The sequence below is a fragment of the Callospermophilus lateralis genome, chromosome X (assembly GCF_048772815.1).
Source record: "Callospermophilus lateralis isolate mCalLat2 chromosome X, mCalLat2.hap1, whole genome shotgun sequence".
In the NCBI taxonomy this organism is placed as follows: Eukaryota; Metazoa; Chordata; class Mammalia; order Rodentia; family Sciuridae; genus Callospermophilus; species Callospermophilus lateralis.
In genome coordinates, this window is record NC_135325.1 from 40,389,737 (window position 1) to 40,413,253 (window position 23,517).

Below are 23,517 nucleotides of genomic sequence, written 5' to 3' on the forward strand. Positions count from 1 at the left end.
GGTGACCAACCTCCCCTCTTCAGTATCACTACCAGTTTCATGGATCTCTATTCTCTAAAGTCATATATCATTCATAGCTATCAACTGAACTTTTAATAGGGTTACTACATCTAACTCTCACCAAAGGTCTGACACTGAAGGTCCCAATGGACTAGATTCCATAACCAGTCCACATCAGGGAGCTAGTTAGAAAAATAAATAGTGAAGTAAGAAATGAATTTATTTATGATTTGGCTAATACTGGCAGAGCATGAGGGTTTTATATGTGGGAGAACAAAGCTGAATATAGGCATATGTGTATCTGGTCAGGCCAGTCAGGCCTTGGGCCTGCAAGTTGAGAAGTATGTTGTTATTCTGGTTTTGCTAGTTTTTTCAGTATTAAGACCAGGGGGCGGTAAGGCAGTTTTTGCTCTTACCATGAGATGGAGCAAGCAAGGAAAAGCAACTTCTATATAAGTAGAGGCCCCTTAGTCAAAGTTATGAGCTCCATCTGGTGGAAAGATTTTTGCTTTTAGACAATCATGGGTAAGAACCCCTTTTTCTGTAACCTCTTGGCTCTGCTTACTTTTGGCAGGGTTAACATAACTGACTCCATTTTCTTCTTCATTTGTTTTTGCCCTGCTGGGGATTGAACCAGGACCTTGACACATGCCAGGCTCTACCACTGAGCCATATCCCCAGCCCACAGCTTACTACATTTTGATTTTGACAGTTATCCCACCTTGTTCCTGAATGATTGTTTTACCTTCTTTGAAGGCATTGCTGGTTAACCACCCTGTGGTTTGCTTTTGATTGTGTCTCATTGCCAGAATGGACCTGTCTGGGTAATTGGTTCCATGTCAGAGGGGAAGTAGTAACATAATTAAGAGTTAGTGTTTAAACTATTTTGTCCAGATTTGAGCAAAAAGAGGTTTAGAGAGAGAGGTTTGGGGGCTCAGTTTATGTGAAGTTCATTGCTAAGTTTAATCTTGTCTGTTCCAAGTTAAATTTAAAAGGGAAATACAAAACAAATTAATAAGGGCAAATCAAATCTAGTTTATATAGCAGATTTGAACTGAAAAACAATCTATTTTATTTCTATCAATTTCACCACGATAAACAAGAAAACCAATTTACTTTTAAAACAACTTTAGTTTTGTCAAAAAGGTTCATTTAGGAGTACTTAGGAGTACTTTTTAGAATCATTTTTATGCAGACTAAGATGAACTACCATTTAGGCAAAAAGCACATTACTTTACACTTAAAATATAATCATTTCTGTTAAAATTGTAAAAGTAAATAATACAATATGTTAGAAATCATCTCATGAGTTCCAAGTTAAATTTTCTTTGCTTTTAGAATTTAATCCTCTGGGATTCTAATCATACAGAATTTCAGGAATTACATTTTATTTACAATAAATGCTAGTGAGAATGTAGGTAAAAAGGAACTTTTATATACTGTTGATGCGAATGTAAATTGGTACTGCCTCTATGGAAATCAGTATGGATGTTTCTCAAAAAGCTAAAAATAGAACTACAATGTGATCCAGCTATACCTCTCCTTGATTTTGTCCGAAGAATTAAAGTCAGCATACTTTAAATATACATGCATATCAGTGTTTATTGAAGCAAAATTTACAATATTCAAGTATGGAATCAGCCAAGGTATCAACAGAGGACTAGAAAAGGTGGTGTACAAGGTATCAACAGACGACTAGAAAAGGTGGTGTACACAGTGAATTATCATTCAACCATAAAGAAGAGCAGTTATATAATTTGCAAGAAAACGGATGGAACTGGGGATCATAATGTTGAGGAAAATAAGTCACACTCAGAAAAGTGTCATGTTTTCTCTCATATATGGAAGCTAGAGAGAAATAGGAAAACAAAGGGGTGCCATGAAAGTAGAAGGGAGGTCAGCAGGGTAGAGAAAGATGATCAGGGGGAGCATGTGGGAAGTACTGGGGTATGAAATTGATCATATTATATTTTTAAGGCTTCATTTAAAAAATATTTTAGTTGTAGATTGACACAATACCTTTAATTTATTTATTTATATTTATGTGGTGCTGAAGATCAAACCCAGTGCCTCACATGTGCTAGGTAAGTGCTCTTCCTTTGAGCTACCACCCCAGGCCCTCAAAATATGCTTTTATCTATGTGCAAATATGCTCCAAAGAAACCCACCAGTCTGTATAATCAATATGCACAAATAAAAAAGAATTGCATTTTAAAAATTAAGCTGCATTTGTCTTTTCTTTTTTATAGTGACAATACCTTTAGAATTTTTTAAGAGATATGCCATAGAAAAATAAAGTGCTGTAAACTTTCAGATATAGTTTATAGGAATTAATGCTTATTTATCAATTAAGAATATTTATTTTTTCTTTTTATTAGTGCCTTGTATTTATTCATAATTGTGGGGTTCATTTTGACATTCATATTTGCAGATAATATATTTGTTCTATTTCAATCCCCAGTGCCCCCCATTCCCTATCCTCCTCTCTGATCCCATTCTTCTACTTTGTCTTCCATTTATTTATTTATTTATTTTTAAATGTTATATATAAAACTGGAATGCATTGTATTATGTTCATACATGCACCTAGTAAAATTATCCAATTATGTTCATCAGTTCTTTCCCTTTCTCTTTCTTCCTCTTTCCTGCTTCATCCCCACTTCTATTCTACTGCTTCTACTCTACTGTTTTCCCTTCTACTTCAATGAGATCCCTTTTTATTTCTTTTTTCTCTTAAGTATCCACATATGAGAGAAAACATTTGACCCATGAGTTTCTGAGTCTAGCTTATTTTACCTAGCATGATGAAGAACATATATATAATATATATTACAATTATATACATATATAATATGTATGTAATATATACAGTACAATATATTATATATTATATATTATAAATATTATATCACAACTATGTATATTTTTGGTACTGGGGATTGAACCTAGGGGCTTAACCACTGAGTCACATGCCTAACCCTTTTTTATAATTTTTTAAAATTTTGAGACACGGTCTTGCTAAATTGCTTAGGGCCTCACTAAGTTGCTGAGGATGGCTTTGAACTTGAAATCCTCCTGCCTCAGCCTCCCAAGTTGCTGGGATTACAGGTGTGCACCACTGTGCCTGGCTTCACTTCTTAATGTATTTTGACAGTGTAATTTAAATTTTAGATTGATTTTATCAGCTAATTTGGATTATATGCAGTAATGCAGTCACGAGAGAAGTTTATTAATTGTAATGTGAGCTGGAGGGAAAATGATTTTTAAAAACTACAATTCTAAGAATCTGATCTAGACAAGGATGAGATATTAAAATAGCAGCAGCTCACCTACTACAGAGGAGCAAGCAAGTATTTCTAGTTTCTTTTCCAACTATTAGTATCAGGTTACATAAGTAAACACATTTCATTAAAGGCTAAGTCTCAGCTATTAACTCTACTTGGAATAGGTTTCTTTAATGCATCTTCACAGCAAAACAAAAGGTGTTCCCCTAAGCTGATGCCACCTAAAATAGATGATGGGTACTGTTTTTACAACTTAAGTATTGAATGAATTGCCTTTATAAAAATCATTGACTTAAGGGTATTTTTAAATGATTAACAAATATAACCTGTAAAAATCTTAAAAATTTATTGCTTAAATTCCATTTCTCCTCAAGTATTGGTCTATATTAGATGAAAATGCACTTTAAATAAAGTCTTTATTTCTAGATACTTATTGTTTCTCTAGAATAGTTGTTTTCAAACTTATTAAAATATCAGATATCTTTTTGGTATATCACAAAGCATGTTTATATTTCAACAATTTATGAAACAGATTTAATAGACCCAAATTTATTATATTTTATATAGATTTTAATAAGTTAAAAGTACTTGAATTTACATTTAGCAATTTCAGTATTTTAATTTATTTACAATATACTTAGGTGTTTTAGCTCTAGCATATACATTTATAAACATTTTCCCACTTATATTTACTTAGTTTGTTTTTAACATTTTTTTCTATTACCCATCAAAATTGAGACATTAAACAATCTTAGTCAATATATTCAGTTGCTTTTTTTTCAGAGGTAAAGCCCTAAAAGTTTCTGTGCTTGTGACATAGAAAGCAATGGACATTGCACCTTAAAAATCTAAGAGAGATAAATATAATCTTGATTGGCTGGCAATATAGGCAAAATGTATAAAGGTTCTTAAGACATTTCTATTTTACCTTACCAACAATTTAAGTTGATCCATTTGTCAAAGATCTATGTATGCTAAAATTTCAATCATAAGACAAAACAATCTGGTAATATATATTTTCCAGGTTTTTAAACAGGCAATTAAATCAAAATTGTATTTATGAGAAACAGAAATGTTGAGGCCACCTGGTTATATGGCTAAACTTTAAGATTTGTATTTGGAAGTATTATATAAGCCTTGAATAAGTCTTGAATCAAAATTTTATATAGCAGTGACTTGGTTTAAAAACCCTATTTATCTTCTTTGTCTTTAGTCCCAAATAGTCTGAGAGTTAATTCTTTTGAAGTCTGAGTTGCAGCTAGGACTAGCTAAAATAATAATCCTCCCAGTAACCTTGAAAATGGTTATCTCAATAAAGGTGGCAGAAAAGACCAGATAGGCAAAGTGCCAAAAGCCTCCAATCAAACAAAACAAACTAAAAATACATTAAGTGTGCAGAACCAAAAAGTGAATTCACTAAAAAGCAAACAAACAACAACAACAACACAACAACCATGAGTTCAAAAAGGCAAAAGTTAAGTAGCCACAGGTACCCTAGTCAAGTTATTTTTAGGAATTTTAGGGTCAGTTTATCTTGGTGAATTTAAATTAAACTCTGCCAAATTTTGTTTTCAGGATTCATTTTTAAGAGGCTTTTCTGATGAACTGGAGTAAGAGTTGATGATTAGGAAATATTGTGGGTCATTAAAAAGTGCTATTTATGGGAATTCTTTCCCAGAATGTCACTAATGGGCCAAATATTTCCTTTTACATTTCTCAGACAGCTCTGAACACCAAGAGGTATAGGGTAGTTAAAGTGCAGGGTTGAGGGTGACCTCTCCCCTACATGCATCTTCTAGATTAGCTGTTAGAGTTCCTTCCAACCCAGGAATGGAATATGTTGTTGAAATGGAATCCTATGAAGTCATTGCACATCGTCGTAGGTCAGTTGTTTTGACACTTCCATCAAGATCCTACTTACCTAGGGTCACCCAGTATGGGCCTCTTATCTTTAAAGTCTAAGTATTTTCATGTAAACAAAATCCTCATAGGACTGTTGCTGTTAACTGTCAAATTAATGTAACCTCTTTTAAGTGCATAAGCATGGTTATAGATCAAAAGAACACATAAAACAGTTACATTAAATCAGAATGCACTTTCAGTTACATAGACTACGGTGTACAACAATAATAAAATCACCTTTTTCTAAGTCAACCACATTTTTTTCTAGATGGCTCCAACATAGAATTAGCTCTTTCCACTCTCATGAAAATCACAATACAGTTCTCCAAACATTCTGAGTTTTCCTATGCACCTTATATTCCTTCCTTGAAAATTGTCACCAAAGTCATAAACAACAATCCAATTTTTCCTGTCACTCAAGTGACCAAGGCCTCAAAATTGGTTCAGGATAACCCCAAAATCTTTCAGAAGAGCTCCAAATGACAATAAAGGAAGGGCAAAGTCCAACATGTACTGTCAGGGACAACTTACCAGGGCAAAAAAATTATGTTTTTGTGTCACCAAAAGGCAATAAGGGCAGATGATGTTGGCTGGAAAGGAAACAAAGGAGGGTCCTAAAACAAAACTAGCTTTTCAGCTGTAGAGATGGTGGCCTTTTATCTGTTCCCTTTGTTCAGGGTCAAGGAGTCTGAACATAGGTATGCCCCCCCACCCCAGTATTGGAGTCAAATGATGCCACCAGGGGGAACTCATCCCTTCTTGGTAAACAATTTCATTACCAACCTCCACCCCAGAATCTTGATTTTAAACGTGCCCCTGTTCCACCAAGTGGGTATACAGTGGTGAATAAGACAAAAATTCCTTACTCACATGAAGGTTACTTTCTAATAGTGAGAGACTTACTTATAAGAATCCAGTAAAGGGCTAGGGTTGTGGCTCAGTGTAGAGCACTTGCCTCACATGTGTGAGGCCCTGGGTTCTATCCTCAACACCACATAAATAAATAAATAAAAATAAAGATACTGTGTCCATCTACAACTAAAAAGTAAAATAAAATAAATAATTCAGTAAAGCCATACATGGTCAAAGTAAATTCGCTAATGGCAAATGTTATAATGAAAATAAAATAGAAACAAATGGGATAGGGACTAGAGTGTGTATGGGGTGAGGATTCTTTTGATTTTGTGCTTAGGGAAGCATATTAGCCATCTTTGGGTTGGTTCATGGAACAGAGAGAAGGAACCAACCATGTGACAATCTGGGGAAGAGCATTCCAGATAGAGAAGCAAGGAAGTACAAAGGCCTTGAAGTGAAGGCAAACTTAGACTGTTGGTGGAGTAGTTTGAAGTTCAATGTGACTGCTGCCTACAGAGCAAACAAGTCTTGGTGAATTGCAAAGAGGACTTTAAAGCATTGAGGGCATTGAAACATATTACACCTATCAGTTTGCTCTCTGGAATCTTGAGACTGATAGGTCTTGTAGTGCTTCAAGTAAGAAATAGTTGAAGGGGCTATGGTGTAGTTCAGTGGTATGAGGTACTGGGTTTGGTTCTCAGAACCACATAAAAATAAATAAACAAAGGTATTGTGCCTATCTACAACTAAAAACATTTTTTAAAAAGAAATAATTTTGGCTGGTTCATGGAACAGTGAGAAGGAACCAGCCACGTGATAATCTTGAATTCAGATAGTAGAAGAGAGACAGAGAAGTGGATACATTCAGAAACTATTTTTGAGGTAGAGTTGATTGAATTTCCTAATGGAATGAATGTTAAGGGTGAGGGAAAGAGAAGAGCCCAAGATGATTTTTAAATTTTTATCATGTGACAGAGTAGACAGTGTTGCTATTTACTGAGATGAGGGAGAAAGTGCAGTTTGGAAGTCAAATCAAGAGTTCACTGTTGGGCATTTTGAATTTGAGATGCTCATTAGACATCCAAGTGTACTCACTGCAGTAGCATGATTGGAGATTAAGATTTGGGTGTCATTACCATAGAGATGATTTTTGAAAAGGTGGGACTGCGTGAAATCACCTAAGGAAAGGGCAAACATGGAGAATAAAAAAAGTTTTGACACCCAATATTTAGAGATCTGTTAGAGTAGAAGCACTTGCTGGTATTTGATGAGTATGTTCAGTGCAAAAGGTGAAATGACGGTTGGTAATAGGTCTATGATAACTAGCAGCTGAATTTTAACCTATGATTTTATTTCTTAATAACTTTCAATAAGCCTGTGAAGTGTGCATGTTTGGAGGATGGAGGAAATGCCAGGAGGTACAAACTAGTTTGATGCAAGTGAAATTCAGTGTGTGGCTGCAGAACTTACTGCCCTGGTTTTCATCTGCTTTGAAATTTCAGCTGCATCTTAAGTGGCTGTAATTGAAAGCAACTTATTTGGAGCAGTTGCCTGCTTTTCATTAAGAACTCTGCTAGTCTCTGGAATAAAGTTATACATATAGACCCTGGTTACTTGTTGGGATAAGGGTTCTGAAGGGTCTAAATCCTGAACTTCACAGAGGAAATTGTGAATTGAACACTAGGAACGGCTTCCTCAACCACAAATACACTTTTAAAAAATTTCTTTTTCTTTTTCTTTTCTCTTTGGTAGAAATTTTCCTTCTATAGGAAATATTCTCAGAGTAGAATCAAACTTATGAAAAATATTTTATATTAAATATTTTATATTATATATAAAAAATAGTCTAACACCTCATCACCTCCCATTGGACTCCAAACAGGCTTGCAAATAAACCCCTCTATATTATAATGTGAAAGATCCTTAGGTGTATAAGATATGCTAATATTTTCAATGGCATTGTACTTTTAAAAATTTACACATGTAATTAAACTAGCTTATAGAAGGAAAGCACTTTTTATGAAAATACAGTGCATATTCTTGTTAGAGGTAAAATAAGACAGGGAAATTATTTTTACTAATAAACCAGTAATTTATTTTGCCTCTTTCTCCATTTTATGAATATATTAAGTGTAGGAAAGTATTGCATGTATTTTGGCATTGGAGTTGGGAAGTGGAGCTTATGTGCCAGTGCTATGATTTGAATGTGTTCTCCAAAAGTTCATGAGTTGTAAACTTAATCACAAAGTTCATATATTAATGATATTGGAGATGGTTCCTTTGGGAAATCATGAGGATTTTTAATGAGTTACTTCGTCCCACAATTTTGTTAGAATGCCAGAAAATGGACTAAGACAGCCAGCAAATATGATAGCCTACTCACTAACAGTGCTTTTAAGCTAGCCCCCATTTTTCCCTTTAAGAAATACAGTAATGAGCTGATTAACATTTTGCACCCTTTAAATTCATTCTAAAAGTTGTTGCTATAGAAGAGCAGTCAATAAATATTTCCTGTAAATGGCCAGTAAAAATTTAGTCTTTTGTGGCTATATGGTCTCCATCACAACAACTCAACACTTGGATTATAAAGTGTAGAGAGTTATTATAGACAAATTGGAATGGCTCTGTTCTAATAAAACTTTATTTTTGAAACAGGTCCAGGGTTGGATTTGGCCATGGGCTGTAGTTTGCCTACCTCTGCTATAGAAGATTATTTTAGCTGGAAAGTCTGGGGCTAGACTTATTCCCAGTTCAGATACTTTTAAACAATTTTACATATCAAACCAAATGATAAGTGAGGATATTCTCTACATTTGATTATCACCAGTAATCCTACAGCTGTATCTAAAGATAATTGTTTAATATTTCTTTATAATATGTTCTACTCAGTAGGATTTGAGGCCGCCAAGACATCATCAACAGGTTATTAGAACCAAATAAATCATACCATCACTACCCTTACCAGTCTAGTGGGAAACAGTGTAGGAGTAGTTACAATAGCAGACTTTGAAGCCAGATAAATATTAATTATTATTTTGAATATTAATTCTTATTCCTTTACTGCTATGCTATCTACTAAACTTTTGTTTCTATAAAATGAGTTACTTCATGTAAAATTTGGTACTTAGTAAGTACTCCATAGGCATTTGCTATTCTGTCAATTTCAGTTGTTGCAGTATTTTAAAAACAGATGATCAAAATAAAAGTTCTTTTAGATAGTACCATTTTTTATTATCTAGTGTTTGAACTCTCAAACAAATTACCTTGTATGGTACTTGTCTGAAATGAGTGTCTTTTAGCTAGGCTAGAGTAACAAACTCTTCCCATACAGAGCAAGGCAAACAGATCAGGACATTGAGATTAGTCTAATGTTGTTGTACATGAGTCAGATCAATCAATCTTATTCAGCATGTTTTACTGATGAACAACCCTTCAATTTCCACACCCCATGGACAGTGGTTACAAATTCAGACTTCTCTAAGACATTACTATTTTTGACCTTGATAAACATACGTGTTTTACCTCAAGTTGGTGAGTAGTTTCCAAATGGGATATGTGTGTGTGTGTGTGTGTGTGTGTGTGTGTGTGTGTGTGTGTGTTTTAGAGCGAGCAAGCGAGAGAGAGATAGAGAGAGAGAGACTTTAAAAAGATTAGATATCTTATTTAACTTGAGTAGAGAATGTTCTGTTAATAATAATTGGAAGAGGTAGGTTTCTGGAATATTCATTTGGTTTGGACCACAGACAAACAAGATGTTTTAGATTTTGATGCCTGAAGGACTTTCCTGACACTGTATATTTTCCATAATCTGTATGTTTAAAGTAGCAATGGTGAAAATTAACTTTGCTACCAGGAAGCAAGAAATTAATGTTTGTAAACTGCTTTAAAGTTTTAGTGGCATAATAATATTCCAAATATTCTTATAAAATGTTGACTATCTTTGAATCCTGAAACATTATAGCATGGTTTAAAATGATCAGTTTCTTTCCTCAACTAATATTATGTACATACCTATACTAATAATAGAAATGGCCCATTTTTGCTCTCCAGTCACTGTCTCCTTCTTCAGTGTCCTAGAGCAATTCTGCCTGCCAAAGTCTGGTTACCTGCATGAGGATCTCCTTAGCAGAAAGTAGCTAGATAAACATGTGGCATATCTGCTGGAAAGGTCTATATTTTCGCCAAGAAAAGCTGTCTGTCTTGAGTTAGTACTGCAGGGAGTATATTTCAAAGTGGCCAATAGTAGTATGTAGAGTTAGATGATCAGAGTTTCAGAAAAAGCATAATTATGTACATGTAAGAGCAAAGGCACTAGAGGAAAATAGACCTGGGTTCAAGTTTTACTTCTGCCATTTACTTTCTGTAAATGACCTTAAGAAATTTGCTTAACACTTTAGATCCATATCTTCATTTCTAAAGGAAGAGTGATAATAATATATCTAACTCAGTTAGCCAATGCATGAAAGGGCTTAGCACTGTGATACTAAATAGTAGTTACTATTAATCCTCTACCAGCATTCTCCCTTTCAGGTAGTTAAATACTACTAATTCTGTAAGGAACATCTCCAAGTCCTTTCTGATCCCCTGGTGGTACCTAATACCTTTCTTATGATGTTCATCCTATATTTCTTTATCTTATAATCACAAATATGCTTTTCTCATACCTCCATATTAGACAGAAAGTATCTTGAGAGTAGGGATGGTTTTTATGTATCTTTCACAATAACTAGCAGTACCTTGCATATAGTATAACTTAATACTTGTTGAACTGAATTAGACTAAAATGGTTTATATTTGCAATATACTTACAAATAAGTACCAGAAGTTGGTGTCATCTTGTGACTTCACTATTAGTCTTTCCCCCCTCTTCTTTCCAAGGTCCAGTATATATCCTGCATCGATAATTCAAGATTTCATGCAATAGAAGTGAATTGGGAGTTTACAGGGTTTCCAGGAAGACATTTTCTGTAATACTCACAGCAAGTCATAGAGACCCAAATGGAAATAGACTCTGTTAGCAAATGGAAATACACACTGCTGGATCAATTAAAAAAGTATTTATTGAGGTTATATTATATGTAAGAATTTGAGCTATGTGTATGGGGAAAGAAGTTCTAGGGGAAAAAAGAAAGTCTGAGGGGGAGAGAGATGAACTATGACTGGGAGAATACTTGTTTATTTCTTGTCTAGTGAAGTTCTAGGTCTTGGTGGCTAATATATGGAGTGTATGGTATGACCATGGAGGGGCAAAGGCTGCTTAAGCATATAAGAAGTTTGATAAAAAAAAAAAAAAGGTTGGGGTTGTAGCTCAGTGGTAGAGCACTTGCCTAGCATGTGTGAGGCACTGGGTTTGATCCTCAGCACCACTTAAAAAAGTAAATAATAAGATATTGTGTCCATCTACAACTAAAAAAAAAATTAAATAAATAAATAAAGTAAGCCTTGGGACAGTGGCTCTCAATTTGTCTGCTCTTTGGAAACACCTTGGGAGTGTTTTAAAAATAGTGATGACTGGGTTCCATCCCTGGGACATTCTGATGTAATTGGTCTGGGGTATAGTTTGGGAACTGGAATTGTTTTTAATCACCAGGGGTGATTAAGATGTGCAGCTGAGTTTGAAATTATGGCTTCAGAATCCTGTTTCTGTAGAAAACCCAAGTGGTTATTTGGTTCTAGTCAGTACTTCTGGCTTAGTTTGTTCATTTAAATCAAGGACATTACTTGATATTATTTAGTAATCCATTTATTAGAGTAAAAATTGTTCTTTAATAACAAAATTATCATGATTCCAATAGGTCCATTCATGAAGGAAACATTGGAAAATACTATATTAATTTCTTACGGTTTCTATAAAAATTACCACAAATTTAGTGACTTTAAATAATTAAAATTTATTATTTTATAATTCTAAAAGTCCAAAAACCTAAAATCAAAGTGTCAACAGGACTCTGTTCCTTCTGCAAATCCTAGGGAAAAACCTGTTCCCTTGCTGCATCCAGGTTCTAGAGGCTACTCCTGTTCCTTTGAATCAAAGATTGCATCAGTCTGACTTCTCCTGTTGTCACATCTCCTTTTCTGGTTCCTGCTTTCCTCTTATAAGTGTTCTTTGATTACATTAGACCCACTTGGGTAATCTAGGATGCTCTCCTAGTCTTGGTTTGCTTCATCACATCTGCAAAGTTCCTTTGTCTATGTAAGGTAACATATTCAAATGTTTCAGGGTTTAGGATGTTAACTTATTTGAGAGGCCCTCATTCAGCCTACCATGGGGACTAATGGTGACAATGATACTAGTACTGATAATATTTTAAAAAAAGATCATGAGCAAGGCCCTGTGCTAGATACATTAATGTCATATCTTGGTTAAAACTATGGGTTGTATATAATTTTTGTCCCCCAATTTTAGATGATGAAATTGAGGCTCATGGAGTTTTGTGACTTGCTTAAGTTCACATAACTAATTGGTGAAGCTGGATTTCAAACCCAGGGAGATCTAAGTTCAGTGCCCTAACCACTAGTCAAGACCACTTTCCCTAGTGCTACTACTCCTGACTTCAAGGGTTTAGTCATTTATTGAGTAGATATGATAGTTTTGAATGCATACAAAGTATTAGACATTTTGGTGCAGTAGTAAATGAGAAAGTTCCCACTTACATTATGGAGCTCACATTCTTGACAAGGATATAGTAACTATAGAAACAAATAAAGTTAAGTAGTAGTGGTAAGTGCTGAGAGGAAAATTAAAGTAGGGCAAGGGGACACAGAGTGACAGGAGGTGAGGGTACCACTGAGTTATTGTAACTAGCTAGAGTGGTTAGAAGATGGTTCCAACCAAATTCCTGAAAGACAATTGTAAATGTCATAACCTTGAATGATGATATCCTGAAAGTACCCATAATCCAAAATCCCCCAAATCATCTTTTAATCAAATTTAATATGAAAGATTAAAATCCTGAAATATTGAAATGCTGAAAGCTGAAATTCCCCAAACTGCAGTGCCCATGGAAAACAATTAAAAGGCAACATGAAACCAGGCATGGTGGCGCATGCCTGTAATCCCAGTGGCTCAGGATGCAGGAGGATTGTGAATTCAAAGCCAGCCTCAGCAAAAGCAAGGTTCTAAGCTGCTCAGTGAGACCCTGTCTCTAAATAAAGTACATAATAGGGCTGGGGATGTGGCTCGGTGTTCGAGTATCCCTGACTTCAATTCTCGGTACCAAAAAAAAAAAAAAAAAAAAAAAAAAAAAAGCCATATAAGAGGAGTAGAAAGCTGAATTCTGGGGGATGGGCCAGATAATGTGATATAGCAATAAGGAAAGCTTTAGTCTAAGACTATGTCACTTGTATTAATTGACTTTCTACCTGGCTGATAGAATTCCAAGAGCTTTTAATGAATTAAATCTCCATTTTCCTGAAGAAGCAAGAGAAGTTACTAATTGGTTTGATGATGATTATGTACATGGTAGGATACCCACTTGGATTAATGTAATAAAAACTGAAATATAAGTTTTTTTATGAAAATGGAGAAATCAATACCTTCAAATACTGTTGGTGTTAATGAAATATAGTCTAGTCACTTTGAAAAGGAGTTTGGCTATTCTTCAAAAATATAAGAGTTACCATGTGCCCCAGCAATTTCACACACAAAGGGAAATGATAACATATGTCCACATAAAGATTTGCATATGAATATTCATAGCAGGAGTAATCATAATAGTCAAGAAGCAAAAAGAATCCCAATGCTAATCAACTAGTAGATATACAAGCAAAATGTGATATATCCATATAATGGAATAATATTCAATATTAAACAGGATGAACCTCAAACTGTTATGCTAAGTGAGAAAGCTATGTGTGAAAGACCACATATTGTATAATTCTATGTATACAAAATGTTCAGAAAAGTTAAAATGTATAGAGACAGAAAATAGATTAGTGTTTAATTAGGCCTTTTGGTAAAAATGAGGAGTGACTACAAATCCAACCAATTGGAGACTTAAATACAAGAGTGAATAAGAGAAAATTCCTCTTGCCTGACTGTGTTTAACTAGGGAATTATACTTTTCTGGCCTTCAGAATTGTACTGGAACATTGGCCCTTCTTGGATCTTGAGAATTCCAGCTTTCAGACTGGCACTTCTACCAATACCTCTCCTAGTTCTCAGGACTGTGGACTTGGGTTGAAACTATAATTTACCTGGGTATTTACCTTCCTAACTGCAGATTTTGGGACATCTCAGCCTTCATAATTGCCCCAGCCAAATTCTATCTTTTATCTACATATATTGTTTTTGTGGATAACCTTGAATAATACATATTTTGTTTATCCCTTCATTCATTGACAGACATTTGAGTTGCTTCTACTTCTTGGCTATTGTGAATAATGCTGCTATGAACATGGGTAGATAGATGTCTTGTTGAGACTCTGCTTTACATTATTTTGGATATAAACGCAGAACTGAGATTGCTGTATCGTAGGGGGTTACTATTTTTAATTCTTGGAGGAATTTTAATTTTCCATAGGGCTTGTGCCATTTTATAACTCCACTGATAATGCATAAAGGTTCCAATATCTCTACATACTGACCTACACTATTTATTTATTTATTTATTTATGTTTAAATGGTAGCCATCTTAATGGGTGAGATGCTCTCATCAGGGTTTTATAATTTATTGTTAATTGACAGATAATAATTGTATATATTTATGTGTTATAATGTGATGTTTTGATTTATGTATATATTATGGAAAGATTCAATCTAGCTTATTATCATAATCATCACCATCCCAATTTATTGTTTGTGATGATAATGTAAAAATCTATTTTAGCAATTTTGAAATATATAATAAGTTATTTTTAAATTACAGGATCTGGTGCAAAGATCAATAAAATATTTCTATTAACTGAAACTTTGTACACTTTGATCAATATCTTCCATTTTCCCCATACCTCCCCTATCACTTAGCTTCTATGAACCACTTTCTACTATCCTTTTTATTATATATGCATTTTTAGATTTTGTATATAAGTGAGATCATTCAATATTTTTCTTTCTGAACCTGATTTATTTCATTTAAAATAATTTCCCCTGGTTCCATCCATGTTGTTGCAAATAATGGTTCCATCCATGTTGTTGCAAATTCTTATATTTCTGTATATTTACAACATTTTATTTATCCATTTGTCCATTGATAGAATCTTAGGTTTATTAGATATCTTGGCTATTGTGAATAATGCTGAAATGATCATGAGAAGCAATAATTTCTTTGACATACCAATTTCAATTCTCTTGGTTATATACCTAGAAGTTGGAATGCTGAACTATGATGAACTTGTATTCTTAGTTTTTTTTAGGGAATTAGCTAGTATTTTCAAAAAATGGCATATTAATTAACATGTTCATGAATAATATACAAAAGTTCTGTTTTATCTACAACCTCACCTACACTTATCATTTATCTTTTTTAAAGAAATAAGTAGCATTTGTTTATTTATTTTTTATATATTTTAAAAATTGTTAATGGACCTTTATTTTACTTATTTATATGTGGTGCTGAGGATTGAACCTAGTGTCTCACACATGCTAGGCAAGTGCTCTACCACTGAGCTACAACCCTGGCCTGGCTTATCATTTATCTTTTAGATACAATTGTTGTGAGGCGATCACTTATGTGGTTTTAATTTGCATTCCCCTAATACTTAGAGATGTTGAAGTTTTTTTGTATATATGGTGGCCATTGGTATCTCTTCTTTTGAGAAATGTCTGTTCATATTATTTATTTGTTCTTAAAATTGTTATTTGATTTCTTGCTATTGAGTTGCTTGAGTTTCTTATATATTTTCTATATTAGCCCCTTATCAGATGAGTGGTTTACAAATATTTTCTATCCATGGGCTTTATCTTTACTCAGTTAATTGTTTCTTTTGCTGTGCAGAAGATTTTTAGTTTGTCTTAATCCCATTTTTCTTTGTTTTAGTTTCTGGTGCTTTTGGAATGTTCTCCAAGAAATCATTGCTCAGAACAATATTGTAGAATATTTCCCCTAAGTTTTCTTTTAATAGTTTTACTATTTCAGGTCTTGCATATATTTATTTATTCAGTTAGCAGTATAATTTTTACTATTTTAACCACTAAAGCAAAATAATGACACATCTGATTAAAACAACATTGAAGAAGAATGAATTAAAAGCAAATGTCAGGGCTGGGAATGTGGCTCAGTGATAGAGTACTTGCCTGGCATGTGTGAGGCACTGGGTTCAATTCTCAGCATTGCATATAAATAAATAAAATAAAAGTCCATTGACAACTAAAAAATATATTTTTTAAAAGCAAATGCCAATTTTTATACCCATTACCTTCCTCATCCCCTTTTTTATTCTTCTCCTGAGAGGTAAAAAATATTGACAAGTAGGTATGTATTTTTCTATACCTATTTACATACAGGTATATACATATTTGTTTATATGTAGAAATATGTCATTTGAGTTTTTTAAGGAAAAATAGGCTTGTACTATAAATATTATCCTGCAACTTCTTTTTACTAATTTTAACAATTTTTCTTTGGGATTCTTCAATATCAATAAATAGACTTTGCTCTATTCTTTTTAAAGCTACATGACTATATTTCATAATATGGATGTATTATAGTTTATTTAATTGGGTCTTACATTTATATCATTTATCAATTTTGAGTAAATTTTTGCATTTGTTGTGATAAAGGCTCAGTTGTATTCTTTTTCATGAGGCTATCTGATTTTTCCCAGCACCATTTATTAAATAGATTGTGTTTTCTTCATGCTGTGTTCTAGGTGCCTTTGTTGAAAGCAATTGGTCATAAATTTTTTAGTTTATTTCTGAGTTTTCTGATTTTTTTCCACTGGTTGATATATCGACATTTATGCCAGTACCAAGCTTTTAACATTTATTTTTAACTGACACAATATTTATATATATTTATGAGGTACAACATGATGTTTTGATTCATGTATGCATTAGGTAATGATAAATATAAATTCAGGATAATCAACATATCCATCACATTAAATTTTTATAATTTCTTTATGATGAGTACATTCAAAATTCTCTCTTCTAACTATTTTGTGATATACAATGTATTATTGTTAATTATATTCACTCTATGGTGCCATAAAACACCATGACTTATTCCTTCTCTGTGTAACATTAGCAATATATATGTTGGCCAAAATCCCCTCATCCCCTATATTTCATACTCTCCCCAGTGTCTGGTAATCATTATTCTTCTCTGAATTTCTATTAGATCAACTTTTCTGGATTACACTAAGGAGTAAAATCACTTAATGTTTGTTCCTGACTTACTTTACTTAACATAATGTCCTCCAAGTTCATCCAGGTTGTTGCAGATGTCAGGGTTTCATGCTTTCATAGCTGAATAGTATTCTAATATGTATAAATATCACATTTTCTTTATCTGTTCATCTGTTGATGGACATTTTGATTAATTCTATATCCCGGTTATTGTGAATAGTACTGCAGTAAACATGGGAGTACAGGTCTTTTTGGCAGGCTATTTCCTTTGAATATTCAGTAGAGCGATTGCCAGGTATTATAGGAAATTCTATTTTTAAGTTTTGAGGAAATTCATACTGTTTTCCATAATGGCAGTACTAATTTACATTCCTACCATTAATGTAAAAGAGTTTCCTTTTAAGCTGGGTGCAGTGGCACACACCTGTAATCCCAGTGGTTTGGGAGACTGAGGCAGGAGAATGGCAAGTTCAAAGCCAGCCTCAGCAAAAGCAAGGCTGTAAGCAACTCAGTGAGACTCTGTCTCTAAGTAAAATACAAAATAGGGCTGGGGGTGTGACTCAGTGGTCAAGTTCCTCTGAGTTCGATCCCTGGTACCCCCTCCCTCCAAAAAAGAGTTTTCTTTAATCCACATCCTCAGTAATATGTGTTAATTTCTAATCTTTTTGATAGTCATTCCAACTCAGGTGAAGAGGTATCTCATGAATTTGATTCACATTTCACTGAGGAATAGTGAGGTTGTGCATTTTTTCATGTATCTTTTGGCCATTTGTATGTCTTATTTTGATAAAAGTCAATATATTCTTGTTTTGATTACAATAGCTTTAAATATATTTTAATATCAGGTAGTGTGATGTCTCTTTACTTTGCTTTTGTCATTTGGCATCTTTTCTTGTCCATAGGAATACTGGGATTTAAAAAAAATTCTGTGAAAATGGCTTGGATGTTTTCTTAGGGATGTGGCTAGAGGAAGTAGGTCACTGAGGGCATTCCTTTGAAATTATATTTTGTTCATTGTGAGCAGAGCTCTCTCCCTCTCTGTTTCCTGGTTGCCATGTCCAGAACTGCTTTCCTCTGTCAAGCCCTTCTGCCATGAGATCCTATTTCACCTCAGGCCCATAGCTATAGAGTCAGCCAACCATGGACTAAACCTCTAAAGCCATGAGCCCAAAATCAATTTTTCTTCCTTTAAGTTGTTTTTGTCAGGTCTTTTGGTCAGGATGAAAAATCTGACTAAAATAATCAGTAATAAAAAGTCTCCACCAAAGTAAGCCCGGGACTTGATGGCTTCAATGCTTAATTCTACCAAATACTTTCAGAAGAACTAATATCAATCCGTTTCAAACTCTTCCAAAATTGAAAATGAAGGAATACCTCTAAGCTCATTTATAAACCAAATCCAGATAAGGATATTACAAAACTACAAGGAAACTACAGGCCAATCTCCTACCTGCCTATTGTCACTGCCCAGTTAAGCCATAACAGTGGATTAATGTACTGATTAGGTTAAGTTTCTCATAACCCAATCGTTTCATCTCTAAACTTTTTGCATTGTTTCACAGGTGAGCTTTTGAAGGACACCTCATGTAAACCATAACACTGAATTAATTTCTTTATTCATTATTGGCCTGTTCAGATTTTCTATTTCATCATGATTCCGTTTTGATAGGTCACATATTTCTAGGAATTTATCCATTATTTTTTAAATTGTTATTTTAATTGTAAAAATTTACTCTAGGTCATCCAGTTTATTTGTGTATAGTTGCTCATAGTGGTCTCTTATGAACTTCAAAATTCAAAGTATATAACTACAGGAATCATCAAACAAAAAAGGAAAGCAAGAAAGGGAGAGAAAAATACATGATCTACAATTAACCAGAAAATAACAAAATGCCAATAGTAAGTTTGTTACATATTGATAATTACTTTGAATGTATATAAATTATCCAATCAAAAGACTTTGAGTAGCGGGGCTGGGGCTCAGCAGTAGAGCACTTGCCTAGCATGTATGAGGCACTGGGTTTGATTCTCAGTACCATATATAAATTTAAAAAAAAGGTTAATCAACAACTAAAAAATAAAACTAAAAATTACAAAAAGACTTTGAGTAGCTAAATGTATTAAAAAACAAGACCCAAATATATGCTGTCTATAATAGATTCACCTCACCTCTAAGGACATGCACAGACTGAAGGTGAAGGGATGTAAAAATATTTTATGCACATGGAAAGCAAAAGACAGAATATCTAAACTTATATTAGACAAAAAAGACTTTTAAGTCAAAATCTATAAGAAGAGAAAATGTGGTCATTATACAATGATAGTGGGGTCAATTATTAAAGATGATATAATAATTTTGAATGTATATGAACCCAATATTAGAGCACCTAAATATATTAATAGATCAGAAGGAAGACATAGACTTTAATACAATAAAAATAAGAAGCTTCAATATATCACTTTTAAAATTGGACAGATCATATAGACATAAAATAAATAAAGAAATGTTGAATTTGAACTACATATTAATCCAAATGGATCTAACCTATATTTATAGAATATTACATCCAACAAAATGAACATTCTTCTTAAGCGCATGTGGGACATTCTCTAGTACAGATGATATGTTGGGTTACAAAACAGATTAACAAACTTAAGAAGATCAAAATTATGTCACATTTTTTTACCTCAATGGCATGAGTGTAGAAATTAATAACAGGCGAAACCTTGGAAAAGGCACAAATATGTGGTGTTTAAAAAACATGCTCCTGAACAACCAGTATGTCAAAGAAGAAATTGAAGGATAAATTTGAAAACCTCTTTGAACAAAAAATGGTATACACACATACATACATACATACAAAATGGAATTTTACTCAGGCAAAAAGAAGAATGAAAATGTTTCATTTATCTCTAAGAATTTTTTAATTTCCTCCTTGATGTCTTCTGTAACCCATTGATCATTCAGTAACCTATTGTTCATTCTCCAAGTGATGCATGATTTTTCCTTCCTTCTTTTATTGTTGATTTCCAGTTTCATTCCATTATGATCAGATAAGATGCATGGTATTATCTCTACTCCTTTATAATGTCTAAGAGTTGCCCTGTGACATAATATATGATCTATTTTTGAGAAGGATCCATGTGCTGCTGAGAAAAAAGTGTAACTGTTTGATGTTGGGTGGTATATTCTATATATGTCAATTAAGTCTAGGTTGTTAATTGTATTGTTGAGTTCTATAGTTTCTTTATTCAACTTTTGTTTGGAAGATCTGTCCAGTGGTGAGAGAGGTGTGTTGAAGTCTCCCATAATTGCTGGTGGGACTGCAAATTGGTGCGGCCAATTTGGAAAGCAGTATGGAGATTTCTTGGAAAGCTGGGAATGGAACCACCATTTGACCCAGCTATTCCCCTTCTTGGTCTATTCCCTAAAGACCTAAAAAGAGCATACTACAGGGACACTGCTACATCCATGTTCATAGCAGCACAATTCACAATAGCAAGACTGTGGAACCAACCTAGATGCCCTTCAATAGATGAATGGATAAAAAAATTATGGCATTTATACACAATGGAGTATTACTCTGCATTAAAAAATGACAAAATCATAGAATTTGCAGGGAAATGGATGGCATTAGAGCAGATTATGCTAAGTGAAGCTAGCCAATCCCTAAAAAACAAATGCCAAATGTCTTCTTTGATATAAGGAGAGTAACTAAGAACAGAGTAGGGAAGAAGAGCATGAGAAGAAGATTAACATTAAACAGGAATGAGAGGTTGGAGGGAAAGGGAGAGAGAAGGGAAATTGCATGGAAATGGAAGGAGACCCTCAGAGTTTTACAAAATTACATACAAGAGGAAGTAAGGGGAAAGGGAAAAAAACAAGGGGGAGAAATGAATTACAGTAGATGGGGTAGAGAGAGAAGAGGGGAGGGGAGGGGGGAGGGGGGATAGTAGAGAATAGGAAAGGCAGCAGAATACAGCAGACACTAGTATGGCAATAGGTAAATCAATGGATGTGTAACCGATGTGATTCTGCAATCTGTATATGGGGTAAAAATGGGAGTTCATAACCCACTTGAATCAAAGTGTGAAATATGATATATCAAGAACTATGTAATGTTTTGAACAACCTACAATAAAAATTAAAAAAAAAAGATTCCATCATAAAAAAAAGAAAATGTTTCATTTGCTGGTAAATGGATGGAACTGTAAAAAAAATCATGCTAAGTGAAATAAGCCTGACTCAGAAAGTCAAGTTGCAAATATTTTCTGTTATATGTGGAATCTAGATAGAGAGAAAAAGGAATAAAAAAAAGGGTATCTCATGAAAAAAAGAAGGGAGATTAGTAGAATAGAAGTGGGAGACAATGGGTAGGGAGAATGGGAGGTAAAGGGGAAGAACTAGGGAATGAAATCAAACAAACTATGGTATGCCCATAAATGAATGTACCACACTTTTATATATAATTATAATGAATTAATTAAAAGATAACAAAAGGGAGACAAGTAGAGTAAAACAAGGGGATCAGGAGAGAAAGGAGAGAGGTACTTGGAATGATATTGATCAAATTACATTATTGTGTAATGGATTCCACTATTATACATAATTAAAATGCAAAGGTAAAAATAAATAAATGGGGCTGATACAAGAGTAAAAAGAAAATGAAAACACAAAATATATGAGACCCAGCAAAAGCAGTCCTGAAAGGGAAGTTTATAGCAATAGACCACCTACATGAAAAAAGACAGATCTCAAATAAGAAACCTAACATTACACCTCATGGAAGTAGAAAGGGAGAAAAAAGTAAGCCAAACCTATCAAAGAGAAAGAAATAAGAAAGAACAAATCATAACTAAACAAAAGAAAGATTAGAAACAACAGAAAGATCAACAAAGCTAAAAATTGGTTTTTAAAAAAGATCTACAAAACTTTAAGTAGATTAAAAAAAGGAGGGAGGAGGGGCTGGAGTTGTAGCTCAGTGGTAGAGCACTTGCCTGGCATGTGTGAGGCACTGGGTTTGATTCTCACCACCACATACAAATAAATAAACAAAATAAAAGATCCATTTACAACTAGAAATATTTTAAAAAGGAGGGAGGACTCAAAATTAGAAAAGAGGAGGCATTACAACTGATATTACAGAAATATGAAGGACCATTGTGGTTTTGTTCAGCAGTTCTCTATTTATGATTTTGAGCATCATTTCATGTTCTTACTGGCCATTTGTATATCATATTTGGAAAAATGTCTATTCAAATTCTTTAAGTGTTTTTTGTATTTGATATTTTGTTGTTGAGTGATAAGAATTATTTATTTATGTATTCTGGATTAAACCCTTATTTGATATATGATTTGCAAATATTCTTTGATTTTATAGGTTGTCTTTTCATTCTATTAATGATGTATACAGTTTTGAGTTTGATGTATATTTGTATACTTTTGTTTGGTTGCCTATACTTTTGGTGTTATAGTAAAGAAATCATTGCCTGGTTCAATGTCATGAATCTTTTCACCTGTGTTATCTTTTGGGAATTTTGTAGTTTTAGGCCTTACATTTGTTTTGATATCTGGTATAAGATAAGGGTCAAATTTCATTATTCTACATGTGGATACCCTGTTTTCCCAGCACCTTTTTGTTGAAGAGACTGCTCTTTCCTCTGTGAAAGACCTAGGCACCCTTGTTAGAGTTAGTTTAAGATATCTAATGTATGAAATATGATATGTCAAGAGCTTTGTAATGTTTTGAACAACCAATAAAAAAAAAGAATCTGAAAAAAAGATATATGCAACCATTTTTTTTTTTTGCTATTATATTCCATTGGCATATTTGACTGTCTTTATATCAGTACCACAGTGTTTTGGTTACTTTAACTCATTAAATTTTGAAATCAGGGAATGTGAGGCCTTCCAATTAGTTCTTTTTTAAAATTATTTTTGTTATTCAGGGTCACTTGAGATTCTGTATGAGTTTTATGATGAATTATTCTATATCTGTAGGAAAAATGCCATTGGGGTTTTAGTAAAGATTGCATTGAATTGCTTTGTGTGTACTGACATCATGACAATTATAAGTTTTCCAATCTATGAATGTAATTGTCTTTCTATTTATTTGTATCTTCTTTAATTTTTTAGTTTTTAATGTGTACACCCTTCACTTTCTAGATTAGATTTATTCCTGAATATAT